We start from the raw sequence: 6,633 nt of genomic DNA, 5'->3' as shown, positions 1-6,633 counted from the left end.
ATTTATTGAAATATTCAATTAAAAACTTTAACAATATAACGAAAATCATCCAAAATTTTACATCGGTTGCTGGCTGTCGAAATCAAAGAAAATTTAGCACCGTATTGTATGGTACATGATACTCAATCTCTCTTAAATGCTTTGTTCATGGTAACATTTGGGCACACAAAAATCATCTTCTTCTTCTTTCATTACAGAGTCGGACTCTTCTTGAGTGTATAAATGACTCTTGCTCGTGAAATCATGAGCAAGCATTCATATTTTGTTGTATTTCTTCAAACTGTCGTTAGCGAACTGTAGGACCAGCAAGTTAGAAATAAGGCCGCTAGACGTCAAATAACCTGGGAATATCAAACACTATTCATAGTTAATATTTTGGTACTATTGATGACCTACACCAACAACAATAAAATGCTACGCTGAGCGCACCCTGATACGCCCGCAGAGGTTGAACAGTTTTGGCACGTTTGGCCACAATATCCAAGCTTGATATATATACTGAATTTGGACTGTGATCAAATTTTTGACATAATATAGGTTTCTGACACAAAATAGATATAGTCGAAGGTCTTAAAAAACTATTGTGCAATTGGAGATTTCTTCTTGATATATTTAAAAAAAAAAAAAAATCAAAAATTTGCAGAAAAAAATTATGACCCCCCCCCCCCCCATTCCTTTTGTAGTAACCCTCCAGATTCAATCCCAGCCTTCCCTTTTTGGTGTGGAACCTTGTAGTACAATTTTAGATAGATCCATACACTCAAACACAAGTTGGTGTAAAATAGTAAAACTAGTAAAATGCTTGTTTTTGAAACCTAATTCCTGAACGTTTAGAGCAATTACATGTACCCAACCTAAATTTGTGATATGAAACCTTGTGGTACAATTTCAGAGAGATTCAATACTTCTCAATGTCATAAAAGACATTAATGAAATTCAAAACGGAATTTACATCAACAAATTTAAACAATTTATCAAAGTTGTATGAAAATTGGAAAAAGAATCTTAGAGTTAGGCGTACGAAAATAAGAAAAGTCCCCCTTGTTAATGAATAAAACCCCATATCTCAGAATCGTACAATCGGAAATCTATAAAATTGAGCCTATACCAATCGATATGAACAATGCACTAAAGTTTCACGAGAACTGCTGAAACTTTGCACTTATTGAGTTATGTCCGAAAACTTAAAAAGACCTTTTTTAAAAGTAAAACCGTATAACTCTGACACGTAAAATCTAAAATTTATAAAAGACGAAAGGAAGCTCACGCCAATAGATACAAACATTTCACCAAAGTTTTTTGCTAATTGGTTGAAGCGTCCGACATGTTGACGGACAACGGTATACCATAATACATGTATGTCCCGTAAATGGGCGTATACAAATTTCTTAACACGTACTATACATTTGGCTTTAAAAGTCTCCATCAAGAGAAACATTCAACACACACACACATGCATGTATTTATGTAGAGTTACATGTCTTACAGAGTACTGATTATCATAACCAACACATTACTGGTCCGTCTGGAGAAGGAATATTCCACTCATATAGACAAAAGTTTTGTTCTGATGATCATGAAATATTCGCCACTGAAAATTTTGCAAAATTCATGAAAACAATAAAAGAAAACTAGTAATGCTAGTTCAAATCACTTGCCTGTCGACAGTGCCGGTACAGTCAGATTGTCGTATCATGATTGAAAAGGACAACTAGTTTTTTTAATACAAAGGTAGCAAATTAACCTCTCATTCTTTGGCTCTTTTAAAAAAAAAATGCCAGTATGATATAGCAGAGAGTGCTTAAATTGACACACCGATTCGATCAGTTATTTTCAAATTAACTATCATTAATCAGTATTGGCAAATAAAAAGTACATATACCATCATAAAAGATGTGATAAAATAATATACATTCAAAGAAAGAGAGTTGCACCAACAGAAAATAGAAACAGCAATATTTCTTACTCTTAATTTCATCGGATCTCAAAATATGTATGTACTCTTTCCAAAATTTTTACTCTATCTAACAGTATAACTCGAAAGTTTCTAAGTGTAACTCTAGCTTTGACTAAAAATCTTACTCGATTGATTGATTGATTGTTGGTTGCTTAACGTCCAGTGGCAAATCTTACTCGAATAAATGTTCGAAATCAAAATAAAACTGGTGTCATTAAGGACTTTTTTTTTAAAATGCCCAGTTTGTGGATTTTTAAACACGGCATATCTTCCCGGTGCGAATATATACAAGTTAGTGAATTTATTCTGTTTGTAGTCTACTGGAACGTGTTACTTTTCAGTCCGGATACCACCAGTCTTCTAAAGTAGAAGATTCTTCATCTGCAAGCTGTAAATTATTTCTTTAATACGGCATGAGGCAGACAATCGTTTACCCTATACAATGAATGCAATTAAAAAATGCAGATGATTTCAACTTTGACAATTACTTTATAATAACTGTTACTGTATTTAATGTTTAACGTTTCGATAAATTGATGAAAATATCAATAAATAATCAAAATACCCTGAAAATGTTATTATATTTTGTAGTGACAAGAGTAAGTCCAACCCGATAGTTCCAAGCTTTGCCAGAAATGCTCCTATGCTAGCAACGTCGTTCTATAACGTTAGCTATAAATAATTCCCGCCAAAAATCGATAATAAGATTGTTTCCGTTTTAGCGGATTAAAAACATCGGTGACCCCCTATTTTTATTTATGGTTTTAAAATCTTCCCTGAAGCTGCAACTAATGCAGAAGTTTGAAGGAATAATCATTAGTAGATTTTTTTTATTTCAAGAAAAATCTATAATAAATCGAAATTAAAAACGGCGGGAAATGTCCAAAGGCCTTGAAAAATAAGGAAACTGCGAAAAATAAATGTGTATAAGGTAAAAGTTACAATTGACTGTTATAGTTTTACCAATAAAACATCGTTTTTCAATAATTTTGCCTTCAATTAGCAATTTAGAGCGCTATTTCTATATTTCGGTATAACGCGATTCTTTACTTTTCGATGACGTCATGTCTCGAAAATAACATCGGTGACCCCAATTTTTTTTTCGCCTAAAATATTGTAAAAAGTATGATCTGTCTACATGCAAAATTTCAATGAATTATTATTAGTAGTTTAAATAGTGTGATTTCCCTTTAAACCATTCGTCACAACTCGGCCGATTTAGTAGCGGATTCACCCGAGTATTACCGATTGGTGTTCAAACCTTTCGTCACAACTCGGTCGATTTAGTAGCGGATTCACCCGAGTATTACCGATTGGTGTTCAAACCTTTCGTCACAACTCGGCCGATTAAGTAGCGGATTCACCCGAGTATTACCGATTGGTGTTCCAACCATTCATCACAACTCGGCCGATTTAGTAGCGGATTCACCCGAGTATTACCGATTGGTGTTCCAACCATTCGTCACAACTCGGCCGATTTAGTAGCGGATTCACCCGAGTATCACCGATTGATGTTCAAACCATTCGTCACAACTCGGCCGATTTAGTAGCGGATTCACCCGAGTATCACCGATTGATGTTCAAACCATTCGTCACAACTCGGCCGATTTAGTAGCGGATTCACCCGAGTATTACCGATTGGTGTTCAAACCATTCGTCACAACTCGGCCGATTTAGTAGCGGATTCACCCGAGTATTACCGATTGATGTTCAAACCATTCGTCACAACTCGGCCGATTTAGTAGCGGATTCACCCGAGTATTACCGATTGATGTTCAAACATGACTACAATGTCTTTGATACATGTGATTGTATGATTGTTTTTTCTGGACCTTTAGACGTTCACTTTGACCTTGAGTTACTTACTACTCAGTTCAGCTTATATAATTGTGTTGTGTGCACTCAATTGCATGTACCAATCATCCTGATTTTTTTTTCTAAGTAAACTTATTTATATATAACAGTACATGTATAGTAGAGGCTACTTAAAGGAATACAATTATATTAGTTCCTAAAATAAAAAAAAATATAGCGCATATATACATGACAAAAAAATCAATTCATGCACAACAACAACAAAATAACACACAAAAACAAAGGAACAGCGCTTTTGTTGCAGTTCATCATATCTAAATCACAGTGAGGCCTTTAACACGGAGCTAAATTAACTCTCACCTCACTGAAAGACGGTCACTTTTAGTAAAATTGAGAATAGAAATGCGGTATACGTTAAAGAGACAACAATCCGACCAAAAAGCTGACAACTGCCGAAGACAACCAATGGGTCTTCATTGCAGTAAGAAAATCCCGCACTCGGAGGTGGTCCTCACCTGGCCCTTAAATAAAATGGTGTACTAGTTAAGGGAAAATGGGAGTTTGATTGGAATTCTTTGATAAAATAAAATACGTATCAAGATCTAGAAATACCATGGAAAATTGATTGTAGATCTGAATAAAATCAACAGGTTTGATTGATGAGGGAGAGTAGGAGGGGTCCTAATCCAGAAATCCCGGGCTTAAAAACACAAAATTCCGAGGTCCTGAAATTCGAAAATAGAATTCCTGGATCCCGAAATCCCGAGCTTAAAAACACCCGATCCCGGAGTCCCGATAAAGGTCCTATCCCCCCTCATTGATGGTTATAGATCATCGTAATTCATTATCGTACTTTTCTTGCTCTCCCAAACTTACCACGGCCGAGCTGCTTTTTACAAATTAACTTTTGACCTCGAATGAATTTCAGACCATAAAAATTCAGACAATAAGAATTTAGACAATAAGAATTCAGACAATAAGAATTTAGACAATAAGAATTCAGACAACAAGAATTTAGACAATAAGAATTCAGACAATAAGAATTTAGACAATAAGAATTTAGACAATAAGAAATCAGACAAAAGGATCTTAAGATGAAATATCCAAATAGAAGATGTAAGGGTTTAGGTTTTCAAGAAAACAACACAAAAACATATTTATACATTGTTTATATTCCTCGGATGGGAGATGGGGGAATTGAAAGAGGGGCGAAAGATACCATAGGGACAGTCAAATTTATATATAGAAAATAAACTGACTACACCATGGCTAAACATGAAAAAGACAAACAGAAAAACAATAGTACACATGACACAACATAGAAAACTAAAGAATAAACAACACGAACCCCACCAAAAACTAGGGGTGATCTCAGGTGCTCCGGAAGGGTAAGCAGATCCTGCTCCACATGTGGCACCCGTCGTGTTGCTTATGTGATTACAAATCCGGTAAATAGTCTAATTCGGTAGGTCACATTCAGGAAAGGGATGCAGTGGCGGATCCAGAGGGGGGGGGGTTCCGGGGGTGCGCACCCCCTTTTATTTTTGCCGATCAATGCATTTGTATCGGGACATATGTTTTGCACCCCCCCCCCCCCCCCGCCCCCTTTGCCCTGGGTTAGCACCCCCCCCCCCCTTTTCGCAAATTCCTGCATCCGCCCCTGGGATGGGGATTGTAGTTACGACGTAAGGAACATATCCGATTTCATTTGTGAAACAGTTATTCCATAACGGTCAACCAACTCGTGATGGCGTCCGTAAAATTTACGGAGGGATGATTTCAACTTCACCATTTGGAACTCTTGGTTTAATAGCTTCCTTGTGAGCAGCAACCCGCTATCAAGAAAATCATGATAGGAAATGCAAGCACGGGAATATCGTATCAATTGGGAGATATATACCCCGTATGCAGGTGCTGCTGGAATGTTGCTACTTAGAAATGGAAAGTTCACAATTGGAAAGCTGAAATCATCTCTTTTGTCGTAAAGTTTTGTTTTCAACCGACCCTAATTGTCAATTTCTAGATGTAAGTCAAGATATGAAGCCGACTTAACTGTATCTGTAGTATCCTTTATCTCCAATTCGATGGGATAGATGCGTTCCACATAGTCACCAAATTTTGAATTGTTTAGTGAAAGAACATCATCTATATGGCGGAAAGTAGAGTTAAAGGATATTGCTAACTTCTTATCTTTCTTATAAGGTTTTCTTGTTTCCATATCCCTGTATTTATATTGTATAATTATATTTCGTGCACTTTTTTGGAAATAAAATATTGTTTAAACTAAGATGAAATATACAGACATAAGATGTAAGGGTTTACGTTATCAAGAAAACTACGCAAAAACCTATTTATACATTGTTTACATTCCTCAGATGGGAGATGGGGGAATTGAAAGAAGGGCGAAAGATACCATAGGGACAGTCAAATTCATATATAGAAAATAAACTGACAACGCCATGGCTAAAAAATAAAAGGACAAACAGACATATAAGAGTAAACACTGAGACACAACATAGAAAACTAAAGACTCAGCAACCTGAACCTCACAAAAAACTGGGATTATCTCGGGTGCTTCGGAAGGATTAGCATATCCTGCTCCCCATGTGGTACCTGTAGTGTTATTACAAACCCGGTAAAAAGTATAATTCGGTAGGTCATATTCGTGGTGACACTTGAATCGATGATTGTAAAACTATCAATCAATATTGTCTCATCGACACTCATACCACATCTTCCTATATCTATATACACAAATATTGTTCGATAAGATGAAAGGCGTATCACTATGTAAATACACTCGTGAAATGTATTTTAATTACCCGAATAGTGATGCAGACTTTTTTTCTGATTATCTATTT

This window comes from Mytilus trossulus, chromosome 13 (genome assembly GCF_036588685.1).
Source record: "Mytilus trossulus isolate FHL-02 chromosome 13, PNRI_Mtr1.1.1.hap1, whole genome shotgun sequence".
In the NCBI taxonomy this organism is placed as follows: domain Eukaryota; kingdom Metazoa; phylum Mollusca; class Bivalvia; order Mytilida; family Mytilidae; genus Mytilus; species Mytilus trossulus.
Note: the sequence above shows the minus strand (reverse complement) of the source record.